The 26,867-nt window shown below is 55.2% G+C and overlaps 1 pseudogene; it reads left to right on the top strand.

The window, feature by feature from the left end:
* Window positions 1-12,926: 12,926 nt before the first annotated feature.
* LOC148596095 (adenylate cyclase type 10-like) lies at window positions 12,927-25,218 on the top strand (annotated as a pseudogene).
* Window positions 25,219-26,867: the final 1,649 nt, after the last annotated feature.

Below are 26,867 nucleotides of genomic sequence, written 5' to 3'. Positions count from 1 at the left end.
GGTGCAGATGCAGGCCAGAAACTGCAGCTTCTCGGCCTCTTCCTGCTGCCAGGAGAAGAGGGACAAAGAGAGAGCGTAAGAGGGGCAGGCGCACGGCCAGCAGCACCAGTGCATGGCAGGGGCTGCAGCGACACGTGGGCGCCTGCGAGGGAGCAGCCCCCAGCGCCAGCAGCCACGTGGGGCCATCTGAGCGTGGAGGGCCCCGAGGGAGCCGGCAGGAGACACCGGTGCAGCCCCGAGCGGGATGACGACACTCACCTTCCCTCCACGCCTGAGAAAGGCACGCACGTGCTCCAGGGCTTCCTCTGCCTCCTCTCCGGGCAGATCCGCACCAGGAGCTGACGGGGAAAGAGAGCGGGCAGAGCTGCAGGGCTGGCACGGAGAGGGCAGGAGGCAGCGGAGCGCTCTGCCCCAGCGCACGCTGCTGCCGGCCGCACAGCGAGAGCTCGTGGCCCCCGGCACAGCCCAGCGCTGCCCCCGCACTCACCCGACGGCTCCTCCTCGGGCGCACGGCTCGAGTGGGGCTCCAGGTCGCACACGCTCGCTGCAACCGCCCCATCCTCCTCCTCCTCAGCAGCCACCGAGCGGTGGCTGGGGAGTCGCTCCGCCATCCTGGCCGCGTGGCCAAACTCTGCGGAGCTGCCCGGGGGCAACGGGGAAATTCCTGGGTGCGCTCAGGGGGCTTTTTGGCCAGCACCTTCGCTCCCGTCCTCTCCCGTTGCCGTCGTCCCGAACACTGCGGGCCGAGCCCGCCGGGCCAGGATGTCACAGCAGCGCTGTCACAAAGGGCCCCGCTGTCACTGAGGGCCACCTGTGACCCCGCAGCGGGTGTCCCTTCAGGGGCGCACACCTGAGGGGTGGCTGCAGCAGGCTGGAGACCTTCTTGCCCGGGCACATGCTGCTCGGCAGCAGAAAGGTCCGTGCCCGGCCACGCAGACGTGTCTGTGGCAGTGCGGACGTTTCTGCACACGCGCTGCACCAGCCTTGGCACCTGCAGCCAGGATGGGCTGCTGAGTGTGGGGCTGCCACCAGGCTGCAGCCATTTGCACAGCTCCCACCGCCAACAGCAGCCCTTGCCACCCCTCTGGGCTGGCCTCAGAGGCTGCTGGGGGCCTGATATTCTGGACACCAGCTTGAATGTCAAAGTTTCTGAAGAGACAGGTCAAAAAAAAAAAAAAAAAAAAAGAGTAGGGGTGGATTTTCAACCCTGGCAAAATAATCCAAGAAACTGAAGACCCACCAGCTGACTCTTCCATGCATGAGTTGACAATGGTATAGAATCACAGAATCATAGAATGCTTAAGGTTGGAAGGGACCTCTAGAGGTCATCTAGTCCAACCCCCCTGCACACACAGGGTCACCTACAGCACGTGGCACAGGGCTGCGTCCAAGCAGGTTTTGAAGATCTCCAGAGAAGGAGACTCCACAACCCCTCTGGGCAGCCTGTTCCAGTGCTCTGTCACCCTCTCTGTTAAGCATTTTTTCTTTAAGTTCCTGTGGAACTTTTGGTGTTTCAGCTTCTGGCCATTACCTCTAGTTCTGTGAGTGGCCACCAGGGAAAAGAGGCCAACACCATCCTCCTCACTGTCTCCCTTGAGGTACTTATAGACACTGATTAGATCCCCTCTCAGCCTTCTCCTCTCCAGGTTGAACAGGCCCAGCTCCCCCAGCCTCTCCTTATAGGGCAGATGTTCCAGGCCACTGATCATCCTTGTAGCCCTGCACTGGACTCTGTCCAGCAGCTCCACATCCCTCTTGTACTGTGTGGCCCAGAACTGGACACAATACTCCAGATGTGGCCTCAGCAGGGCTGAGTAGAGGGGCAGGATCACCTCCCTTGACCTGCTGGAGATGCTCTTCTTAAGGCACCCCAGGATCCCATTGGCATTCTTGGCCACGAGGGCACACTGCTGCCTCATGGTCAAGTTGTCGTCCACCATGATGCCCAGGTCCCTCTCTGCAGGGCTGCTCTCCAGAAGGTCAGTCCCCAGCCTGTACTGGTGTCTGGGGTTATTCCTCCACAGGTGCAGGACCTTGCACTTGGCCTTGTTGAATTGCATGAGGTTTTTCACTGCCCAGTTGTCCAGTCTGTTCAGGTCCCTCTGGATGGCAGCACAGCCCTCGCGGGTATCACTTACTCCTCCCAGTTTGGTATCATCAGCAAACTTGCTGAGGGAGCATTCTGTGCCTTCATCCAGGTCATTGAGGAATAAATTGAACAGGACTGGACCGAGGCCTAACCCCTGGGGGACACCGCTAGCTACAGGCCTCCAACTAGACTCTGCACCGCTGATCACCACCCTCTGGGCCCTGCCATCCAGCCAGTTCCTAATCCACCTCACTGTGCACTCATCTATCGCACACTGTCGGAGCTTGCCCAGGAGGATGTTGTGAGGGACAGTGTTAAAAGCCTTGGTGAACTTGAGATAGACGACATCCACCGCTCTACCCTCATCTATCCAGCCGGTCATTCCACCATAGAAGCAAGCAAGACTTCCCCTTGCTGAATCCACGCTGACTACTCTTGAGCACCTTCTTGTCCTCCATGTGCCTGGAGACAACAGCCAGTATGAGCCGTTCCATCACTTTTCTGGGGACGGAGGTGAGGCTCACTGGCCTGTAGCTGCCTGGGTCCTCCTTCTTGCCTTTTTTGAAGACTGGTGTGACATTGGCCTTCTTCCAGTCCTCCAGCACCTCCCCCGTTCTCCAGGATCTTTCAAAGATGATGGAGAGCGGCTTAGCTATGACATCCGCCAGCTCCCACAGAACTCTGGGGTGCATCCCATCAGGGCCCATGGATTTGTGGGTATTGAGTTTCCTTAGGTGCTCTCTGACCCCATCTTCCTCTAACCAAGGCAAGACTTCCTCTCTCCAGGCTTCTTGTCTTGTCCCTAGGGCCTGGGACTCTAAAGGGCTGCCCTTGGTAAACACCAAAGCAAAGAACGCATTCGGCAACTCTGCTTTTTCTGTGTTATTTGTAACCAGGGTGCCCATCCTCTTCACCAATGGACCCGCCTTTTCCCTAATCTTCTTTTTGCTGTTAATATATTCGAGGAAGTTTTTCTTATTATTTTTAACGTCCCTTGCCAGATTGTGTTCCAAATGTGCCTTAGCTTTCATTGTCACATCTCTGCATTCCCTGACTGCGTTCCGGTATTTCTCCCAGGGCGTCTGACCTTTTTTTCCACATTCTGTATACCGCCTTCTTCTGCTTGAGCATTGCCACAAGCTCCCTGCTCATCCACGGAGGTCTCCTGCCCCCTCTGCCTGACTTCTTACACACAGGGAAGCACTGTTGCTGGGCATGGAGGAAGTGCCGCTTGAAAACCAACCAGCTCTCTTGGGCCCCTCTTCCTTCTACAGCTCTAGCCCATGGGATTCTTCCGAGGAGGTCTCTAAAGAGACTTAAGTTGACCCTCCTGAAGTCCACTGTTGCAAGGCTACTGACAGCCCTGCCTCCTCCTCATTGGATCCTGAACTCCACTAACTCATAGTCACTGCAGCTGAGGCTACCCCCCACCTTCACACCTCCTATAAGTCCCTAATGTCAAAATGTCAGTGATGGAGAAGAGCACTGTGGTCTCGACAAGGTTCTGCCTGGAGAAGGTATGAGAAAGGGCTCCTGAGGGCAGGCCCCAGTGCTGACCCCTCAGCAGCGACGGCTTCCCTTGCTGCGGCCAAGCCCAGGAGGGAGCAGGCTGCTGCGGTGCTCTGGCTACAGCAGCCAAGCCAGCTCCCATGCTGAGAAACTTTCCTGCAGCAGGAGGCAAGGCTGTGCCCCTTGCTCTCCCCTGTAGCCTTCCCTCCTGCACTGCGAGAGCAGGAGCCGCTGGGCTCTCCTTTGCACACCAAGGGCTGCGAGTGCCTGTGGCTCGGCACCACAGAACTTGCCCAGAATTTGCAGGCACTTGTGCATCACAGCCTAAAGCTCTGTCCGGGCACTGGAGGCTCCAGTGGCTCCATGGAGGAAACTCTTCACTGCCACTGCCTGCAGAAGCCAAATGTACCAGCAGGAAGATGTTGGAGTCCCTCCTTTGCAGTATTTGCCCAGAGATTTGACACCTTTCAGATGAGGCTTTGGCACCTCGTGATTTCTCTCCTACAAGGCCCTTCTTCTCCAAGGCTACACTGTGGTCTCTCCCCACCCCACAGGGCATGACTGATCAGCCAGAATTCAAGCAGGAATCCTTACGTGGCCATGCCTAAAGGAGATCGTGTCACCCCATCCAGGAGGCATCAGGCCTCCAGGGCCCTTTTACAGCCAGTGCTTCTCAGTACATCAGTGTCATAGAGAGGAGGCCTCATTGTACCCAAGGGGTCAATGTGAAGGGCTCAGCAGACAGATGTTCAAAGTTCTTCTTGCAGAGAAGTAGATAACATTCTCAACTCATGCATGAAAGAGTCAGCTGGTGGGTCTTCAGTTTCTTGGATTATTTTGCCAGGGTTGAAAATCCACCCCTACTCTTTTTTTTTTTTTTTTTTGACCTGTCTCTTCAGAAACTTTGACATTCAAGCTGGTGTCCAGAATATCAGGCCCCCAGCAGCCTCTGAGGCAAGCCCAGAGGGGTGGCAAGGGCTGCTGTTGGCGGTGGGAGCTGTGCAAATGGCTGCAGCCTGGTGGCAGCCCCACACTCAGCAGCCCATCCTGGCTGCAGGTGCCAAGGCTGGTGCAGCGCGCGTGGAGAAATGTCCACACTGCCACGGACACGTCTGCGTGGCCGGGCACGGACCTTTCTGCTGCCGAGCAGCATGTGCCCGGGCAAGAAGGTCTCCAGACTGCTGTAGCCACCCCACAGGTAGCTATTTCCACCTGCCAATATTGAAACATTTTTTTAAAAAAAGATTAAATTATCGGGGTTCTTTAAAATCACTATAGACTACAAAATAGATGGTATACCAGATTAAGTACATATTGTTTAATGCCATGTATCCTACTTAAATACTGAGATCATAGTGGATTCTTCTAGCTAAGAATGCTATCAGCTTCTTTATATGCGCTAATTACTAGCCCCCCCCCCTTTTTTTTTTTGAATTCTGCATATAAACGAGGACTTTATTTCACCCAAGGACTTTATTTCACCCAAATGTCAAGTTAAACAGTTTTTAATTATTTATTTTAATCATGGGACACAGGAGACTAAAAATCCACTAAAATGGCCAGGCAGACTCTCCCTTTAAATAAATTATCTCTATGTCTTAAGCAAATGATTTCTACTCCTCACAATTAAATAGTCTAAGATTTTTGGAGGGGGGTTCTGGCTTCAAATCCAAAGCTGAAGAATTTCAGTGGCTGAATGTCAGCCAATATCTTCATGGTCATCTCGGCACTAATCCCTGACTATTGCTCTGTAAACAACTAGTGGCTAACAGAAAGTTTTCTTAACGCCCTCAGACTATCACAGGAATAGTCACGATTATTCTCTAATTCCCACCCATCTGAAAACTCTTTAAAGCACCATTTAGTGACATGACTAATCAGCAATCAAGTGAAGGAGAGATCCCAAGAGAGGTCGGAAAAGAGGTAGGATTTTTATAGGAGTGGATGACTTTCTCTGGAAAAGTCACCCCACTTCTAGGGTGCTGACGTTAAGGTTAATGTAATCACGGTTCCTTTGTAGCATTTCAGCTGCAGATTTAACATAGCACCATTCACTGTATATACTATTACACTTCCTTTTTAAAGGTATTAAATGACCAGACATAGGAAACATAGGAATATATTACCTGGTAAAGTTAAATTCCATCTCAAAGGAAAAGGGCGGAAGCATGTCTGAGGACAATGAGGTATCCGAAAGAGGTGGAATCATTTCTTCCATTGATGATGAAGCATTTTCATTGAGATATTGTCTTAATGAAGGTTCCTAAGAAAAGAAGGACATTCAAATATATTTATCTGAATCATGTATAGTCAGCTGAGAAGGAATTTCTGCCTGACTGAGGCACTTTGGTTCTAAAATTCTCCTGACTGGTAGAGGGGCAACTAATAGCTGGTAAATGCGGATCCACTTCTGCACCTACAAGCAGCTTTCGGAAAAACAACACATTAAAAAAAAATCTTTCAAAGTTAGTGTTTCCCCCTCAGCTTTTCTTGTAGATGAGGTAAGCACGAAAACCTGTTCAGCTTCAATACAGAGACAGGGAAAAAACTTCCGCACCTCCATAGGGCACCCAGGTTCAAACACTCCCGACAAACTTTCAAACAAGGAGCGACATTTAAAGGAGGGGTTTGTTTATCAGCACACAACCAATGTAAGCAACTAAAACCCCTCTAGTTCTGCTGTGTGGAAACTGGGCTGCACAACAAGCAGGGCTCCAGGGCAGGGCTCCCCGGAAGAGCAGAGTTTGGGTCTGTATCCGATGGGCCCTCCCTCGCCCCGGCAGTGTGGAACATCCCGTTGGGAAGAGCCCTGCCTGGGAGGAACGCGGCGGGGTGGCAGATTTTGAAAGATGCATTAAAATCAACGAGCTTTTCCACCTGAAATTTTTCACTTAGGAGTGGTAACAGCGCGGGGATGTAGACAGCACAGACATGTAACCCCCTTTAGAACTGTGCAAGCTGGTGATTCCCAAGGTTTTGCCCTTAGGTTGTTTAAAAAATAATAATAACAAAAAATCTTTAACCATTTTGGGCTATGCAAATGGCTGACGTAATTAAGTACAAAGTAAACATGATTTCTAAGCACTGCTTTGCTTTAAAAGCCCCCCCAATGGTAACTCTACACTTTTCCCTGGAGCGTGTGTCACACCTAACTCCCATTGCCCACTGGAAAGCAGTTACAGATAAAACACTCCATGTCAAACATTATTTTTGATGTACATAAGCCATTAAAATGATAAAAACTCTCCCTGTAAGTGTCACCTTGGTTATCTTAAAAGGTTTCTAAGGTCTTTTCAGGATGATTACTTTTTTTTTATTATTTTTTTCCCCCCCGAGGAATGAAGCTAACCAAAGCAAGCTGTGATCAGGAAGCAAATTACACTGAATTACGGTACTCAGACCTGCTTTGGAGCACTTCCTGCCGCTGCAGGCAGCTCAGGGACTGCCTATCAGCAGGGATCAGTTCAGGCTGCCTGGAGCTGCCCTCCTTGCGCAGCAAAAATGCATCAGTTTGGGTGATGCTGATGCCCTCTGCACCAGGCGGATGCAGAGCAGGGGCTTTTCTAGCTGCAGCGGCTCAAGCCCTGTGGAAACTTCCTTTAAAGGCTTTGCTTTCCCTCACAGGCAGCCCTGCCCCGGGGTACCACAGCCAGAGGGGGCGGGTGAGGGGCTGCCCTGGGGCCGCCACGGCCCCTCTGCGTGCTCCGGGCCGCCCTCCTGCAGCCACCCGCGCCCTCTGCCACGCTCACTCCCTGCTCCTCCGCTCTCGGTGCCGGCTCCTCCATGGCACCATCCGAGGCGGCGGCAGCAGCGGGCCCGGGTGGGCCCAGGCGTGAGGGCTGCCGTGCGGTGGGGGGAGCTCATGGTTGGCCTGTACGTCCTGAGTGCTCCCCAAGAGTCACTTCTGGATTCATAGGTGAGAGGGACACGAGCATGTCCTGATGTCCCTCCACAAGGAAAACATATCCTTTTTGCCCAAGGCAACATATGGCACCGCACACCTAAAAAGTCACAGAAAGTCCAAAAAAGAGCTGCAGTCCCAACCACTCACAACTCACTCCTTGCCTCCAGAGGTTAAAGCTTTGCAGGTGAGAGCTGGCAACCAGGCACCTATAGAGGAATGGTTAGACAGCTGGGGCCATGCTCTCCCGGAGGACCTGTACAACCCAGGCCTTCAGGTGGAGACTTGCCCCTAACCTTTCCTTGATCCGGTAACAAGAGGGAATTAGGCTGCCTAAAGAAGTAAACCGGATGCCTAGGCAACCGCAAATTGGGTTGTAATCCAACTGTTGTAATCCAAGGCACGGAAACATAACGCCAGCCAATGATACGTATACACGAACATGGGCTGTAGCCAATAGGGAGCTGTTTGAGGCGCGTGCACACCACGTGGGCGAGGTTAAACTGTATAAAAGTGCTGTTATTGAGTTAAATAAACGAGTAAGATTCTTAACTCACATTGAGTGTACATCTTGACTCCAGCTGACTTCCAACATCTGGCACTCGAACAGAGACACTGGAACTATGCTTTAATGCAGCTTGCCTAAGCACTGAGAACCCTTGAATCTGCATCCCGAGGACATGGGCCAAGGAGACAGACGAAGGGTTGGAAGTCAGAGGCAGAAGGTCGGCCCAGATAGAGCACGCAAAAGGCACAGACCTACTGTGGTAAGACTGCCGAGAAAGGAAAAGAGAAGGGCGAGACAATGTATCGAGAGGCGGCACTCACTTTGCTGGGGCAAATTCTCGCTAAGCGAGAGGCCAGCGTGAGTATGAAGAAGCTTTATGAGCTATGCAAATGGGCACGAGACAAGGGACACTTGCAAAGCCCCAAGCTCCTCCAACATATTCTCTCTAAGAGATGAATTAAGTATGATGAACAGACCCTCTGCAAGCTTTCAATCTGGTGCAGAGAGAATGGGTTCAAAGCCAAGCCCCACCTAGTATTCGATGTGGAAACATGGGAAGACGTGGGGCGGCAGCTTTGGGATCGCATCACCAGCGAGGATAAAAATGTGAGAGACCTGACGACTACATGGAAGTTGGTCTTGTCTATCCTATCGAGCACTTCAGGCACAGGGCCACCGTGGCATTGGAAGATGCTGGTGTTTGAGGAGCAACTTGCGCCTGCTCCATCCGCGCCTCCATTGCCGGACCCTCCACCCGAGAATGAAGAACGGCCTGGCTGGGCCAAAGGCTTACTGGATCATCTTGAGACGCTTAAAAAGGGGACTGAGAGCGGAGGGGAAGCGGATATGGTAAAAGAAACTTGCTTTGATATGGGAGAAACAAGTGAGTGGGGAGTCATACATGTCATTCCTTGATCGCTTAAAGGAAGCCTTAGTGGGTGTCTCCCTGACACCTCAGGCAAGGGAGGCTATATTTATGTAATGAATATGTCATGCTCTTAAAGCAGATTGTTAGTTATACCCAAGTTAAGAGTTGTTGGCTTTGTGGAACAGGAGACCAATGTGACAACTTGTTAAGTGGATGGGGAATTTCAGGATGGTTCCAATTGTTAATCCGAAGTGCAGGGATGGTGGTGTTGATATTGTGTTTTGTTGATGTTGTGTTAATTGTATCTTGCTTGTTGAAATGTATGTCTAATACGATTGAAAAGGCCTTAGGGAAGGGTTGGCTGGCTGAAGAACAAAAAGGGGACAGGGTTACTGTAGGTCATGAGCTGCAGAAAAGAGGAAGCAGCAAGGAACGAAACTGAAAGCAAGTTTGGGGAGGTGTGGCTTATGTACAGGCCAATCAAATAAACGCGTGAGCGGCTAGCAACAACCAATCCCGTGCGTCACATTGCGCAAAGACAGCTGTGTGTAACCAATCACAAGCGGCGGAGCGGCAGGGAGCAGCCTGCGGCCCGTGTCTGCTGGGCCAGGCCAAGGGCTGGGCCTGTGGTCTAGCGGGGATGGCAGAGCAGAGTGGGGGCACTGTGGTGGGGGGAATGGGGCCTTGCTGCCCTTTGGGCTGTGCTCCCAGGGGTTGGGGGCTTGCCTGTGCTGCAGGCCAGGCAGCCCTTGGCCCTGGAGGCTGCAGTGGGTTGGTCTCCTAAGCACGTCGATGTGCGCTCTCTCTCTGTGGCAGTCATCGGCCAGAAGGTGAACTTGGCAGCCCGGCTGATGGAGTGCTATCCTGGAGGGAGCCTTCCCTATGTCCTTGCTTTCCCTAGGGGATGCAGTGCTAGTGCTGTGGCGAGTAAATGAAGCCCAGGTGAGCGACACCATCAGCTTGGTGCTGAGGTGTAGCCAGCGGATCCAGCAGATGTACAGGGTGCGGAAGACAGATGTGGGCCTGAAGCTGCGCCTCAAGATAGGTATGGGGAGTGCTGGGTTGGCTGCAGTGGGCGCAGAGGCGTGCGTGGGGCTGTGCAGAGCCCCAGGGCACTTTGCAGCGTTGGGGAGAGGTGCTGATCCCTCCCTGCTCGGGCGGCTGCAAGTCTTTGCTGTGGGAGGCCCCTGTATGTTCTCAGGCAGCCATTTAGGAGCTGCCTGCATGCAAAACATGCAGAGAGTGAGCACAAGTGCCAGTGTGCTGAGGCCATGGTGGAGTTTCCAATGGAGCCTGGGAAGAGTCCAACTGTGGGGGGCTGGGGAGGTGCAAAGGCTGTGTGCCTCAGCTCTGCCTGTCTCTCCCCAACAGGGATCTCCGCAGGGCACATGTCCTATGTGACTGTGGGAGATGGAAAGGAGAGGCGCTTCCTGATCCTTGGCCAGGCTGTGGATGACGTTTGGCAGGCCCAACATGATGCCAATGTGAGTGACATTATCCTGTCAGCCCGCTGCTGGGAGCTCTGTGACCTGAGCAGGATCAGGACAAGGAGACTTGATGGATGTGCAGTGAAGGTGGGTGGGATGGCCTCTAGAGCAATTTGGAGGCCCTAGATGTGGGCCTGAGTTTGGAAGGTGTGAGAAGGCTGAGGAGATGAAGGTGGACGGAGTGGCAGGTGTTGATGTAGATGGGGAGCTGTAGCTATTGCCCTTCTGTCCCAGGGATAGCACTGGACTCTGCTTACTGGGTTTGAGAATGGGGTCGGGGCACCTGGAAGGCTTTGGCCTTTGTCCTCTGTGGGTCATGGAGCTGTTCTTGAGCCCTTTTTGTTCTCTGTGCCTTTAGGCTACAGGCATGGACCAGGTGTCTGAGGGTGAATATGAAGACATCTTGCCCCAAGTGAAATGAGGCCGGCTGAACTCCTCTGTGCCTCAACGGGCAGGTAAGGGCCAACTCTGTGCTCTTCTGAGGTCACCCAGAAAGATAGGGGTGGCCTTCTCCAGGGGCCAGCGAGGAATGCCCTGTGCCCTCTCTCGCTTGCGCTTAGTGCTCATGCCTGTGAGCTTCATCCAGGGGCTGGCTGCTCCTTCCTCCTAGAAGGGGGCTGCTCTGGCTGAGCACCTGCAAGAGGAACAGAGATGCCAGTGGAGAAGAATTGTTTTCCCTGCGTTCCCGTGCCAGCCCCTGCTTCCCAGCACCCTCCTAGGCAGGCTCATGGCACCATGGCACCCGTGACCACGTGGCTCTTCCTCCCTTAGGCATCCTGAGGCCTGCTGTAACCCTACCCCCTTATAATGTTCTGGGGAAGCAGCTGCACAAGTACATCCCAGCAACTGTTGTGCGGAAGGTAAGCCTGAGCTGCTGGGAGATGCATTTTGGGATGGGAGGAGGGCTTGTGCACTGCACAGAGGGAGTTCTCGAGAAAGCAGGCAAAGAAAAGGCTGGCTTAGAGAGAGCCTGGGGCTATTGGGCACTGAGTGGCCCATGCCAGGAGCCTGCCCGCCTGGTGCTCCTGCAGAGAGAGGTGGGTGGTGGGAGGTGGATTTCCCTCTGCGTTTTCCAGTGCTACGGCTCTGGACATGCCTGTGGGCTAAGAAGGAGCTTCCCCTGGATTCCTAAGAGCATCACTGAGGGTGGCCTGTTGTGTCCATACCTGTAGCAAGGTGGTGTGTTCCTGGCAGTCATTTCTCTGCTTAGTGATTCATTGCAGGATTGTGTTGCTTGTGCTGATGCTGGCTTTGCCCAGAGGGGAGGATTTATTCCTTGCTCTGACAGCACCTGCTCCTGCCCAGCCGTGCGCTCTGCCCTGGTCACTGCTGCAGGCAGCGGGGCCTCAGGCAGAGGCGGCTGCTGAAACTCTCCTGCTCTTGTCCTCCAGATCAATGATGGACAGACGCTGGACTGCTTATCTGAGCTGCGTCCGGTCAGCTGCCTCTTTGTCAAGCTGCACTTTGCAAGGGACGTCAGCTTAGAGCACATGTGCAAGGGGATCCAGGACAGCAGCGTCATTATATCGGATATCATCTGTCCTTACAAGGGCAAGATCAACAAAATCTGCCTGTTTGACAAAGTGAGTGTGGGGGAGCCGTGCACCCCACAAAAGTGTGGGCAGCGAAGCAAAGGGAAGTGGCTCTGTGTCTTGAGCAGTGGGCAAAAGCAAAGCAGCTCTGCCTTGGTGCTGGGATCAGCAGCCTTTTGCTTGAGGCTGCTCTGAAGCTCCACTGGGCTCCACGGAGCCTGGAATCACTTGGAAAGAGCCGATTGCTGTCGCCCTTGTCTCAAGGTGCGCTGCCTCCATCCTTGGCAGGGCTGCACGCTGCTGTGTGTGTTTGGACTCCCTGGAGACAAGGTGCCCAGCAAGAGCATCCACGCCTTGGAAAGTGCTCTCCGAATCTCCAAGGCGTGCGTCTCGAGGTTCACGAAGATCGAGTGAGTGGGCAGGCGTGAAGGGAGGCGGGCAGGCATGAAGGGAGGTGGGCAGGCGGCAGGGCTGTGCCCGGACCCTGCTGAATCCCTGTCCCTCTCTGTGTGTGCCAGGGTGGTGTCCGTTGGGGTCACGAACGGGACGGTGTTCTGTGGAGTCGTCGGCCACCGCGTGAGGCACGAGTACACAGGTAGGACTGGGTCACCCGAGGAGCGTGCGCCTGGGGGCTCTGTGCAGGCAGAGCCGCGCGCCAAAGGAAGCGGCGGAGCGGCAGGGAGCAGCCTGTGGCCCGTGTCTGCTGGGCCAGGCCTAGGGCTGGGCCTGTGGTCTAGCGGGGATGGCAGAGCAGAGCGGGGGCACTGTGGTGGGGGGAATGGGGCCTTGCTGCCCTTTGGGCTGTGCTCCCAGGGGTCGGGGGCTTGCCTGTGCTGCAGGCCAGGCAGCCCTTGGCCCTGGAGGCTGCAGGGGGTTGGTCTCCTAAGCACGTCGATTTGCGCTCTCTCTCTGTGGCAGTCATCGGCCAGAAGGTGAACTTGGCAGCCCGGCTGATGGAGTGCTATCCTGGGGTAGTGTCATGCGACACAGCGACCTACGCTGCCTCTCAGCTGCCCCATAGCTGCTTCAAGGAGCTGCCCGAGGTGAAGATGAAGGGCGTTGTTGATCCTGGCCCCATCCATCAATATCTGGGCATCTCGGAGGAGCTGTGAGTGTCCTTGTTGAGCAGGCTGCTTGGGGGCACGTGGAGCCATGGGTCAACTCTTGGTCAGCACAGAGCAGCTGTGCAGAAAGAGAGCAAGCTGGGCCCTGCCTGGGCCTCCGTCCCTGGGGTTGAGAACATGGAAAGCCAGGGCAAGGCTCTGCTTTTGGCCTGCCTACCCATGGGTCTCCTGCTCTTAGGAGACTAGGAGTGATGCCGTAGGGATGGAGAAGGCTGGTGGGTGTCTGTAGGCACACAGGGCCTTGCAGCCCCTCTCCAGGTAGCAGGTGCTTTCCGCCTGTTGTGCTTGCTGCATTTGAATGTTATCCTGGCTTGAACAGATAGTTTTTTTTTCTTGTTCGTCTTCACCTTTGCAGCATCTGCTGTAAGGCCCTGCTTCTCCAAGTTGCTCCTTGTGAGCAAAGTCCAGGGAAGCAGTTGGCAGGAACAACTGCTGGAGTGTGGGCAGCACACGAGGCCACTGCAAAGAAGAGTGGGCACCCAAGGGCACACCCACAGCTCCATGCGTGACACTACACCCTCCAGCTTCTGCCTACTGAATTGACTTTATTTTTTCTCTTTCTCCTGCTAGCATGTTTGGCATGGAGCTCAAAAAGGAGAGGCCCAAGAATTCCCCCTTGCTCGGTAGGTAGAGAACACCTTGGTCTCCTGAACGCCCATCTCCTGCCCTTGAGACCAGCTAGTCCCACAGAGGAAATGGGGAGGCAGGGAGGGAGGGCAGGTGCCATGATGGCAAGAGGGAAGGGTGCCAATGGTTCTTTGCTTTTGAGCTTGCTGCAACTGCCTGCTCTCTTGCTTGCCTTTGCAGGCCGGGAGGAGATTGCCCTCTTTCGAAGCTATGTGCAAGGCTACGTGGCTAGGAAGGAAAGCTGCATCCTGGCACTTGAGGGCATGAAAGGCTCTGGAAAGAGCCATTTACTCGCTGAGCTTGCCAATTTAAGTCGGGCTGCTGGGCACAGGTGAGTGCTGTTGAGCAGTGTGGGTGCATTGCCTCCCCTGCCTTCCTACTGATACTCACAGGATCCTCAAGGTCCCCTGCCAGTGTGCCTGGCCCTTGGGCTCTAGCAGCCCTCATAAGGCAACGTCTCCATGCGCCTGGGAGCAGAGCAGCCGCGTGCTCCCCTCCTAGGTCTAGAGGCCTTCTGCAGCCCCTGCTGTTGAGCTTTGGGCCAGGCACAAAGCGAAGTAGAGCCTGAGCCCATGGCATTTCCTGCAGCTGCAGATTGAAGGGAAGAAGCCCAAGTGGCCTGCCTGACAAATGCTGCAAGCACTGAGGGGCTGGCCTGGGGCTGTATGTCCAGAGTGCCCTTGTTCTCAGCCCCACATTGTGCCTCTCCCTAAGAGTGTTGCTTTAGAGGTCTGGGACTCTTGGGGGCCTGTCTGAATCTCGGTGCCTTTTGCTTTTGCACGGCAGGGTAGTGGCTGTGGAGCTGACGGAGCTCAGCCTGAAGCAGGACTACTCCGTCGTACGAGTGATGCTGGCCATGGCAATGGGTCTGCAGGCCTGCAAATCCTGCAGCGCCAGGCAACTCGTACTGCAGGAGAATGTGGAAGAGTGGCTGGCTGATCAGGGACATCTTGGGATACACAACCCGTGCCTTGTCAAGTAATGTACAGGGGTGTGGCAATGACCTGTGCTTGACCAAGGTGAAATAAGGAAGCTGCTGTTTCTAAGCAAGCAACTTGCTGAAACTTGCCCGTACCGGTTAAGGAAGGAGGCTTGTGATTGGGCCATGCAAATGCAGCCTAGCAATCTGCTAAGCAACAGCCAACAGCCAATCCTGTCAGCTTGGGAAAGCCCCTGGATACCTGTAGGGTATAAATGTTCACATACCGGAGTTAATAAACGGAGCAAGATGGAAAACTCACACTGAGTCTGTATCTTGTAATCCAGGTCGATCTCCTTCAGGAGAAGCTCAAAGGAGTCCTGGAAGAGAGCAGCTACTGCCTCCTCAATGCCCCTTTCCTGGTGAAGGTGAGAGCGAGAGCCCTCTCTGGCCAGGGCCAAGGTCTGCTTGTGAGACGTCCCACGGCAGTGGTAATTTGGCTGCTCTCCTAGGCAGTGGCCTTAGCTTCTGGTGGAAGAGCCAGGGGATAGCACACAGCTGGTGTAGTCCCAGCGTGCAGCTCCCTGTTTGGAGTGAGTTCAAGTGCCAGGCTGCTGCTGGCAGTTCAGCGGCCTGGAAAGGCCATTGCAGAGAGGCTCTGAGATGGGGCTTATGAGCTACTGCTGAGCTCGCCACTGCCTGAGTGCTCTACCCCATCCCAGAATACCCACTGTGAGGAAACAAGCTCTTCTCCTCTTGCCACCCTCTGCCTTCCTCCCTCACCTCCAACACACTGGCTAGAAGCCCTCTGCCAGAGAGCCTCAGCAGGAGCTCTTCTCTAGGCTCAAGCTGGCGTCCACACTGTCTCCTCCCCATTGTGTGGAGGAGAGCTAAGAGGCTGAGGGCAGCACCGTTTTGTTCGGTTGGGCTTGCGTGCTGGGTTGTCTTGCTGAAATGCCCTGAAAGGCTGTTTCTCTGTTCCTGTGCTTTTTGGCCAGTTCCCCGTCTCAGAGAAGGTTTCACAGATGAGCGGCGCTCAAAGGGCAGTAGAAGAGGAGCTGGCTTTTAAGAAAGTACTGCAGAAGGTGAGCAATTCTCTCCCTCATGGACCAGAGAAGGAAAGCAAGCCAACAGGTTGAGGGTTCTGCAGCAGAGTGCTGGGAGGTGGCAGGAGGATGATGTACTGGAGTCATTGCCCATCAGAGGCTAAACGTCCCGTGCCAACCCCCGGGTAACTTTCCTCCTGTCAAGACAGAGGACTCGTAGTCAGGAGGAGGAATGGAGTCTTTCTGCACCCCTTTGTCCGAGAGACCTTCAAGGCTCAGAGAAAGAAAGAGTTGGGGAGATACTGAACCGCTAAGTAGCTAGGGAGAGGAAAGAGGCTGCAGAGCGTTCTCTGTCTGGAGAGGGGCTGGCCGAAGTCCCTCCCAGTGACGATGTGTGAGAATTGCTCAGAATCCACCCTGGAAACCTGTTTGTTTCAGACTTTTGAAGACAACATCCTCTTTCTCGTTGACAACGCACACCACATCGACTCTTCCTCCTGGGCTGTTACGTCACAAGTGCTCAGAGACGTCCCAAGCTTTATGGTCATGGGCTTTGCTCCTGGTCCCTGCAGAGGACAGAGGCTCTGCAAAGCTGCAGCAGACGTCATGAAGTTGCAGCAAACAACCAATATTCATCTGGAGGAGCTGAGCCCTGCAGCAGTCGTGCAGAAAGCCTGCCAGTACCTCGGAGTGGTCAGTGTGCCCCATGACCTAGAGATGTAAGTGGCAGGCAGGGCTGCTGAGCTCTGTTTTTTCTGTGGCTTTCAGCAAGCGCTGTGTCTTCAGGACAGCTCACGTGCCAAAGGCAGGGGGAGTCGCGGCTGGTGAAGAGGCTGCTCTGAGGAGGGTCCTGCCTTCCTTTGCCTGTGTCACTCCCAGCTGCATCTGCTCCTTTCCAGGTTCCTGATGCAGAGAAGCAGTGGGATGCCCTACTACGGTGAGGAACTGCTGCGCTACCTCCACGAGCACAACATGCTCTTGCTCCATCCACTACGGAAGGATGATGGAACAGAGGCCAAGTGGGAGACCCTCTTCAATAAGCACCTTTGTGGCTGACTGCCTAGTTGGTGTGGTCCATCTTCCACCACCCCTTCTTGTCATTGTGTTCCCCTGTGAGTTTGGCGTGGCCAGATGGAGCAGCAGTCCAGAGCCTGATCTCCATCAGGTGTGGATTCCTGTGTGCCTTGCTGCTGCAATAGGCCAAGCACATGCTGGGGACTGGGGTGGCTTTGTGAGGGCCAGCAGCAATGCAGATTTGGAAGAAAATGACAAACAGGGAGAAGAGGTGCTCCCTGGCACTAAGCTAAGCCCTGCTGTGGTCAGGAATGAGCATGAGCTGAGGTGGTTCATACCTGGAGCAGTGCTGCGAGTCCCGTGGCTGCAGTTTCCCTTGTCTGCAGCCCTGCAGCCAAACATGGCAGGATTCATCCTGCTGCCGCGAGGCCCCAGCTGCTCTAAGCCCTGCTGGGGGTGAATGTGAAAGAGAGGAGGATGGAGGGAGGGAAGATCAGTAATGCTCTCAAGCTCAGGCTGTGGGGCGAAGGGTCTCCCTCGTGATAACCGCTTTATCCTGCTCTCTTGCTCCGCTCAGCTTCTGTGATGGAGGCTCCTTGTGTCGGCCCATCCAGAAGGTCCAGCATGCGCCAGGACTGCAGGGTGTGCACCATCAAAGCTGATGTGAACCTGCAGCACACTGTGCTTCCGCCCACCCTGAAAGGTGAGGGGCTGAGCCCTGCTGTACCTGCAGCATTCGCTCGGGGGTTTCTGCTTTCCCCAGACCCTGCTCCGTGTGATTGCACGGGAGATGCGCCATGTTCAAGATGTGTGCCCTGCATTGCCCTTGCCCAATGGGTTCGGTCCCAAGGAAGCAAGGCTAAATGCCAGCGCTTCCTGCGTTAAAGAGAATGAGGCCTCGCTGGCCTCAGCCTGGGGAGAGGGCAAGAGACAGATGTGTGTCCTGTTTTTGTCAGGGATTGCACTGACTGAGCTGGACAGCATGAATTTCTCGGAACGGATGGTTCTGAAGTGTGCAGCCATCATTGGGTCGATGTTCACCACAGAGCTGCTGTTCCACATCCTTCCCAAGTGGACCAGGGCCAACATGAACCAGATACTGACCATCTTGGTGAAAAGCAACATCTTGAGGTGGCAGAATGCCAAAACGGTGGCAGAAGACAGCAGTGTTTCCCTCAAGTGGTCTGCCAGAACTCAGGAGGAAGAGAAAGGCAAGTGGTGTTAAGAGGAGCCCGGGAGCACCATGGGCTTCTGCTGCTCTTGGAACTGCTCCTGCTGGTGCTCCCCAGGGCCCTGTGCACTGACCCTGTGGCCGTGTGTTATGGCCAGGGCAGCCTCACCGTTGGGGGTGGGCTGGGATTGGGAGTGTAGTAGGTAGGGACTGCCCTTCAGAGACTGCAAAGCAGGAGCTGGCTGTGGCTTCCTTGTGCTGCCGGTTGCAGTGCCTCTGACTGCTCTCTTGTTAGGAGGCAGAGCAGAGCAGTCATGCTAGTCTCAGTGAGCCAAGCGGGCCCTTTTGCTCAAGTGCGATGAGGCTCTGAGTGCAGGAGCGCTGCTTTCCTGCCAAGGATCGCCGCCGAGGGCTCCCCATCCTTCATGCTGTGGGATGGCCCTGAGCTGTGATGGCCCCAGCTGTGATGGCTGTGATGGCCCTGAGCTGTGGCCCCAGCTCTGGCTGTTGAAGCGCCCCGTTGCCTTTCAGAGGAGCAGCAGAGCGAGGAGCTGCAGGCCGACGTCCTGGCCTTCCGCGCGCCGCTGCTGCGGGAGGCCGCCTACGAGCTGTGGCCCAGGGCGCAGAGGGCGGCCATGCACCGCAAGTGTGCAGCCTTCCTGGAGGAGCAGGCGCACAAGTGCCAGTGCTGCGGCGGAGGGGACTTTGTGGCCTTCCACCGCTTGGCCGTCAGCAGCACCCAGGAGGGAGAGAGCTGGGACGACGATGCTGGCAAAGGCTGCTCTGCCAGCTGGACAAACACGGAGACCGTGGGGGATGAGCTCCCTGCCACTACAGGTATGCTGCCTGCGTGCTCTGCAGCCTGGGCCTTCCCACGGTGCTTGCACTATTCCTGGGGGTGCTCCTCTGTCTCCAGGCCTGTCTTCAGAAGCAATTCTCTGAAACCCAGGAGCGCTTTCAGTGCAGTGCAGATGCTTTCCCAAGAGAAGCTGAGTCCTCCCCCGAGCACAGCTGCACAGCTTGAGGCATGCTGTGCACAGAGCAGAGAGCATCTGTCCCCTTGAGCACCTTCCTGCCTTTCCCTGGAATCACCAGAGAGAAGCCCCTCTCCCGGCAGTGATGAGAGCCATGGAGTGCACCCTGCAGCCCAGCAGGTCAAGGTGCATTTCCTGGTGGGTGCGCTACCCTTGCCCAAAACATAACACACATGCAGAGAAGGGAGATCTTGGGGAAAAACGGCCAGGAAAAGAGGTGCCGTCCATGCCGTGGCTCTCCTTTCTTGCTGACAGAGTATGCAAGATGCAACTTGTGCCCCTTGAGAACTGAGGGGATATTTAACTCATGTGTGGTCGGTTCTATAGATATAGAAATATGGCTTCATGCCTGACATAAACTGACTTGGCCTGACTTAGGCTTAGGGCCTGGCGCTCGGAAGATCTCGTGATGTTACGGAAAGCAAAGGGTTAACAGAAATTAAGGCGAGTCGGCTGTCTTACTTTGAAGAATCAGTACCTAGCCATGTGGGGTGGCACTGTTGCTGATTGGTGGCAGAGCAAGCTTCCGCATTCGAAAGGAGTATAAATGTAGTGAGCAGTAAACAACAAATGGCACTCCAACCATATTGGTGTTACGGGGTTTGTCCCCTAGCGGGGTAGGATGGCCCCGGAGAGCCTGACCTCTGGGTGAACACGTTTTGTTGCTGGAGCCCGAAGATGGCTACTAGCTGAGACCGGAGACAGCGGCCGGCAACACTCATGCTTTGTTTGCAGATCCTGCAGGAGCCCAGCAGAATAAAATGAGCTTCTGGGATGAGACCTCACGGTGAGGAGAGCAGCATTTGATTATTAGTGGAAGTCAGCGGGCTCAGAGTCTCTGGGGGGGCAAGTGGAGTTCCCAGGTTTGCCTACTGGCTGTGACCCCAGCCGAGGAAAGGGCCGGCCTGCTGGGTGGGAGCTGGGATGCGATGGTTTGAGGAAGCCAGGGGGATCACAGTGAGGACTGTCCCGTTGTGGTGCAGCAGCCCTGGCATCCTAGGGCTTTCTGGCTGTAAGAGAGCCCTGCTGCAAGCTGGGCATTGCAGTGCTAGAATGCGAGTGCCAGGTGCGCTAGGACGTGCTCTTCCTCAAGGCAGGCAGAGCAGGGCAAGTGATGATAGCGTGTCTCCTCTTTCTCTGTGATCTTGTCTCCAAACAGAGCCATGGAACAGTTCATGGCCAAGACAGAGAAGACGGTGCCCAACAAGACCAAAGGGATGCCCGGTCCCGCCTGCTCCTGTGAATGCAAGGCCGCTGTGGAGTTGGTGCTCGTGCCCTTGGCTCACCACCATCTGGAAATGGGCAATGATGCCAGGGCAATATATTATCTGCTGGAAAGTGCAGCTGGCTACTTGCACGTCTCCAACAACTACCTGGTGAGCCGGCCTGCTTGCCAGAGCCCCCTGCACATGGAGTCCTCCCAGTTGCCTTGCCCTGGGCAAGCCCATTTCCCCCTTGAGAAAGGATAGGCCTCTGTGGCACCTGGGCATGAACAACTGTGCTCAGACCCAGGCTCTTCCTCCTGCTTGCCTCTCCTGTGGCAAGAGAAGCAGAACATTGGCACGAGGTGCACCTGCAAGGAGTGCTGTGCTGTGTGTGAGGGTGGGCGTTGCCGTGGTAGAGGTGACCCGTCCTCAGAGAGATGCGGGAGGCAAGCGGGTGGCAGTGGTGGGGCTTCGTGCAGGATCCGCACCGACGCTCACCTGCTCTCCGTGTGCTTGTCCAAAGGCCTTCACCAGCCTGAAGAAAGCCGAGGCCCTGAGGAGCTCCTTGAGTAAGGAAGGCAAGGGGCTGGCCAGCTTTGAAGAAGCCGCCTTCCTCAGCCTGAAAGGGGAGGTTAAGTGACAGGGAGGACCTGAGGGCTCTGCTGGGGGGAGGACTTGCACAGCCTCCTGGGGGCCCTGGGGCGGTTGTGGGGACATTCCTGGCATTCAGATGCAAGGGCAGCTGCTCTGCACAGTGTCTTCTGTGAGCCCTTTGCCCTCCAGCCAAAGGCAGTCAAGGCCGTTGGCCCTGAATCAGCCACAGCCTTGAAAGTTGGTGTGTCCTCAGTGGGAGCCCCTTGGGACTGTCCTTACAGCCCTTCTCCCATGCAGGTCTGCTACAATATGGGGTGCATGGACTTGGCAGAGAAGACCATCAGAAAGGCACTGAGCCTGCTGAAGAGGAAATTCCCAGTCACCTCGGCTGGTGTCTTCTTCAAGTCTCTGCTGGAGAAGTCGCCCCATGGCTCTTATAGGAAGAGCAGAGACTCCTCCACCCCTCAAGAAGCAGGGTAAGACCCTGACGGGAAAGGGAAGGCAAGAATGAGCCATTTCCGTGCTGGCCTGAGGCCCTTGACCCACAACTGCCTCAGCTTCACTGCAGAGCGTAGCTCTTAGCATGGGGAAAGGTGCAGAAGGCCCTGGAGGCCGATGGATGGTGGGGTGGCCTGTGCTGGGTGTTCGGGATGGTGTGGGTGAGAGCAGGGAGCTGTTAGCGGAGGTAGAGGCTGCAAAGGCAGTAGCCAGTGACCAGGCTGCCATGCAGCAGCCCTTTTGCTCCCTGCACCGTGGTGCCAGCACGTCCTTGTGAGCAGTCATCTTTCCCTGGTGCTGCTTCTTGCCCCGTCCCACAAGCCCTGCCTGCCTGAGCAGCCTCCTGTGCTCCCCGGCTGTCTCCGGCCTCCTCACTCAGCCCTGTGTGGCTCGTGGCTGGGCCCAGCAGCTTCTCTTGTGCAGCAGGAGGGAGAGACTCCCTTGGCTGTTCCGGCAGAGCCGCTGCCTTGCCCTCCTGCGGCAGCTCTTCAGCCAGCGGAACACGTCCAGCGGGCAGAGGCTCTCGCGCCTGGCAGCGCGCATGAAGCTCCGCACGGACATGGCGTTGGAGCACACGAGTCACGTAAGTGTCTGCTCTCTGCAGCAGCAGCAGACATGTTTCTGACAGAGCTCCTTTGCCCTGCTGGCAAGAAGAGGCCAAATGCCATGGGGATGGCTACATGGTTGAGCTTTTTTTTTGCAAGCCTCTAGGAGGCATGGGTGTTGTTGGTTTGGGTTGCTCCTCCCATGGGACTGGTTTCCTAATTGTAACCAGTTTCTGTACTGTGGGATTTCCTTGTGACCATTTATATAAACCTCTTCTTTAGAAGCGCCCTGTGGCCCTTGTCGTGACATGGCCACAATCAGAAGAGCATAAGAAGAGTTGGTCATCTGAGACCAACTCTTGGGTGAGAGGCTTGCGAGTAAAAGAGAAGAGGGAAAGTGCCCATTGGGTTCATGGCCTGTGTTCCCTAGGCCAGAGAATCCCCTTGGGGAGATCTAGTGTTTTGCACACTCGCCCCTTTGGACCATTTCAGATCCTGCAGTCCTACATGGAGCATGCGCAGCACTGCCAGGAGCTGGGCAGCCTGGATGAGTGGCTGCAGTACGGGTGGGCGGCCGTGCGGCTCAGCGCTGACGTGGAGCCTTTTGAAGGAGGGGTGCTCAGTGCTGCGGAAAGGGCCTAGGCCCTGTCCCATCTGAACCTCAGCCTGGGAAATCTGCACCTCTCTGTCACCGTCGGTAGGTAGTGCCCGCACTCCCTGTGAGAAGAGCTCTCTGCAGAGAGAGCCTGTGCGAGTCTGCTTCTGTCTTGCCAGGCTATCGCGCCATGAGCCTGAGCATGGAGCTGCAGAAGCCCGACCTGGACTCCAAGGTCCTCAACCCGCTCTTCACCGCGCTCTTTCTGCAGATGAGGTAATCCTGCTGCTGCACACCCTGCCCTTGCGTGATGTCAGGGTGTCACTGCAAAGGCCAATGGAGTTGGCAGAAAGAGCAAAGGAGGGAAAGGGCAGGAAGATGGGGAGTGGGAAGCATTTGGAGGTGCTGTCTTGGATGCCACACCAAGGAGGTGCTCCATGGAGTCTCGTTGTGTTCCTCCGCAGGTACCCAGAGTGTGCAGAAGTGCTCTCCAGGCTAGAGAAGCAGGTGGCTGGAGAGCACAGGATCGCTGGGCAGGCCTGCTTCTTCTCCTGCTGCCTCGACCTCCTGCTTTATGCTGGTAAGTGCTCAGTGAGGAGGTCTGCAGAGAGGCAGGAGGCTTGCAGAAATTGCTTTTCTCCTGATACAACACTGAGCCCAGAGGCTCCAAGCAATCCTTTGGCTCCTTCAGCAGCGTGCTTGCCCATTTGTCTCTGTGGGTGTCTGTCTCTCCTTCCCTCTCCTGCCTCCTCTCTCTTTTTCTGCATTGTCTACAGGTGATCTCAGAGTAAGCTCAAAATGCTTGCAATTCCCATCTTTGCTTGCTGTGTTTTGGGAGGTTCCCCCTTCTGAAAGCTCGTCTCAGGCTCCCTCTGCTCTGGCTCCTGCGGAAGCGGGCACAGTTGTGCTCGTGTGTGCCTGACCAGGAGGTCCCTTAGAGCCCATGCACTGCAGTCACTCTCGTTTGCTGATCAATGGCAGTAGCTCTTGGTTGGTGCTAGCAAGCTGCTCCTTAAAAGGACACTGATGTGAAGATTGAATAGCCCTGAGGAGCTGGGGGAGAGCTCCAGGCCTTGCATCGCTCCTCTTTTAGTTTTTGCTTGCCCTCTGAGTGCTTCCCAGTCCTAAAATGGGCCAGCTGTGCTTGAGCTTTCTCTTGCTGTGAATGCCTGAGGAAAAGCAAGACAGCAGAGGGCAGTGCTGCTTCTCTGAGATATGTTTGTATTACACAGGCTGGGAGTACAAGTCATTTGAGGAGTGCTGGAGATTCATAGAGAAGAATAAAGACAACTGCACCCTCAAGTCTCAGAATAGCATCGTGCTGCGGCTGTACTCGTCCCTGGCTCTTTGGTACGTTACACACTTGCTCTGAGTGGAGTGGCAAGAGGCCCCCAGCAGTGAGTGATTCTCGTGGGGGAGGTGGGAGCTGTGGGTTTTTCATGGCCCTTGTCCTGTGTCCAACAAGGCGGCTGTCCCTGGAGATGAAAAGGACTAGTGGGGAGAGGCTTTGCACTGGGAGCAAGATGGCCGGGAGAGAGCCCAGAAGAGAGCCCAATTCCTGCTTGTCTCTACACAATGTGTGCCTGTTTCTCTGTAGGTTTGCGAGGCTTGGGCAGTGGGACAGCTTCCAGCAGCCCTTTGAAAAGGCCAAGCGGCTGCTGAAGAGAGCCAACAGCTCCTTTTTGGCTACCCAAGCCCGCACGCGGATGCTGGAGTGCTACACCCTGGTGCTGAAGAATGACCTGGAGCACAGCTTGTCGAGGGCCCATGAGATCAGCCGAGGGGCTCTAAGGGTGAGGGACGAGGAGGAAGGGCATGTGCTGTGAGGGGGTGCAGGGAAAGCTGCCGTGGCCTAACAAGGCCAGGTGGAAGCAGCTGTGATGGGATGGAGCCAGGGCACAGGCAGAGCAGAGTGGCTTAAGAGAAGACCATGGCAAAAGCCTCCTGCTGTAATGCCTGCTCTAAAGGAGAGCTTGTGGCTCCGCAGAGCTTTGTGCACTTTGCCTGCCTTGCCAGCTGTGCACTCCTGGTCGCTTTGTGGCTGCTTTTCTCCTTGGGGAACAGGTGCTGCAGTGGAGCTCGTTGCCTTATCCTGACGTTCCTCTCCCTTGTTCTCTTGGTAGCTTGCAGAAGAGGTTCTCTGTTGCTGCTTTGCATGCCCCCTCTTCTACCCCAGAGTCCAACACCTGAGAGCCTACCTTTTCCATGTGCTGGGGAACAAAGCAGAGAGCCTTGCATGCCTCAACCAGGCCCTCCAAGCCTCTAAGGTGCATGGCAACCTTCTGGAGAAGACATGGCTGGAGATGAGCACCGTAAGTTGATGTTCCTTGCCTTTGAGTTGCTTCCTGGGCAGAGGAGCAGCATGCCCTAGGAGAATGTGGCACCAAGAGCACTGCAGCAGGTGGATGTAGGGCCGGCCCCCAGAGAGCCTCAAGAGCAGGCTCTGACAGCCCTTGGGGAGCCCCTCAGCAGGAGGGCAGCGGCAGCTGCGCTGTGTCTCATGCAGGCAGGGCTGGAAGGGCACCTGAGGAAGCAGCAGGCACTGCAGCTGCTCCTCTGCGGCATCTCTGCTGCGCTGAGGAGAGGTGAAGCTGAATCTTTGCCTCTCCCTTAAGGCAGCTGTGGGAGCCCAGCAGTCTTCATTTGCTTTCCCTCTCCTTGCCCTCCCTCTTGGGCTTTTGCAGTATGGCAAGAGGGTTGGGGGATGGAACAAGCTCCCGCGAGAGGCTGTGCTTCCTTTTCCAGACAGCAATTAGAGCTCCGGGGTTCTCCTCAGCTATCACTTTTTTTATTTTTCCTTAGGAGTTGTGGTTCGGTGAACAGGGCCCCGTGGAAGATCTGTGGCTGAAGACAGCACCCCATTTTCCGCATCTACTTGAAGCAGAGCTAGAAGAGTGCAGCTGCAGGTACCTGCTGAAGCTGCCCACACTGCAGCATGAGGATGCGTTCTGAAAAAATAAATAATTAAACCATGCCGTTGTCTCTGTGGTCTGTGGCTCCAGGCAGAACACTGAAAGAGGACACTGAAGGTGTGCAAGGAGCGTCTGGGGCCTGGGTGGTTTATGGAGAAAGCTAGGTGGTGGGGAAGCCATCACTGAAACTTGGAGTCTTTAAGAGAACCAAGAACGGCTGTAAAGCAGTTCAAAGTATTGTCCCCCCCCGTCACTGCCTCTGTCCAAATGAGCATTGGGAAAAAGGCACCACAAAGCGGGTGGGCTCTGAGGGCTGCCTGCCTGTGTGGTGTGGATGCTCACACATCAAAGACATCCGTACATCATTGTACGAAAGGCCCCATGGAAGGCCCCAAATAGCCTGCAGCCGTGCGGTTTTGTACTCTAAGCGCGAGGCTACTGTCTGGGACAGTTGACTTCAAGGTGACACCCTGGAGAGCTGGCTTTTTCAGATTTTCTTTTGGGCAAGAAATCTGTAATAAACTGCTCCCAAGTAGAGGAATGCTGCTCCAAGAAGAAACAGGGAAGCCTTCCGAGTGTGGGCACAATCCTATGTGTTGTACTCCACGTAACCTAGCTGTGAAGTGGAGAAGCCGCTGGCTTTCTATGCTAAAGAAGGATGGCCAAGAAGCAGGAAAAAAGGGCACAGTCCTGCAGCAAATGATGTGCATGGTGTTGCAGATAGGGTCCGGCGGCCGGAAGATATCGTGCTGTACAGAAAGATAGGGCCCCTAATAGCCAATAGCATTTAGTTTATGATGTAAGCAGACGGATGTGACGTTGTAAACCTTAGCTATATAACACCTTGTTACCCATCAATAAACGCCATTTGCCGTCCACCACATTGGTGTTAGTGAGCTGATGGTCAGAGCGGCCTGGGGGTGGTCGCTGTGCTGTTCCTGAACCAGGTCGCCACGCCGTTTGAACGGCAACAAGTGGTGCAAAAACCCCGGAAGTCATCGCCTGGACGGGTGAACGGCGGCCGGAGCGGCTGGACCAGCCCGGTGGAGAGGAGGCTACCAGAGCAACAAGGAGGATGGAGGCCCTCATGAAGGTCGTATCGCAATTACATAAGCATTGGGGTATTGATTGTAAGCCAAAAGATTTTACTCTCGCTGTTGCGAGGCTTTTAAAAATTAAGGTTATAGACCGGCTGGTGGATATTCTGAAGTCCCTGAAGTGGGTCCCTAAAGTGTGGGACAAATGTACTAAGGCGTTAGCAGAGGAGATGATGTCTTTGGGTTGTGGGAAAAACCTTAAGGCTTGGGGAAAAGTTGTACAGGCTTTGCAGAAAGCTATAAAAGAGCAGGAGACCTGGGTGGCAGTGAGGGACTGTTTGTTGGCCACCCCAAAACTGGGAGTCGGGGCAGCCGCACAGACTTTGCACCCCCCAGATGATGGCAATTCTGCTGAGCCTAAAGGTCTGCAAGAGGGTGATACATCCCCTCCATCCCCCAACCCCGTCCCGCGTACAGAGGAGCAGAAACAGCCGAAATCTGTTTGGAGCGAGCTAGCCGAGGAAGCTAGGAACATCGAAAAGAAGTCAGAGCTTGGGTATGTCTGGGCCAGGCCACCACCCTCTGCCCCTCAAAATGGCGCCCAGCCGCAAGGGGAAGGGCGGGGCGAGGGTGCTCCCAGCCCGAGTGAGGC

The sequence above is a fragment of the Tinamus guttatus genome, unplaced genomic scaffold, assembly GCF_059628265.1.
Source record: "Tinamus guttatus ecotype Peru unplaced genomic scaffold, ASM5962826v1 Tinamus_guttatus_pri_ptg000031l, whole genome shotgun sequence".
Taxonomy (NCBI): domain Eukaryota; kingdom Metazoa; phylum Chordata; class Aves; order Tinamiformes; family Tinamidae; genus Tinamus; species Tinamus guttatus.
Note: the sequence above shows the minus strand (reverse complement) of the source record. Positions and strands in the feature narration are given on the sequence as shown.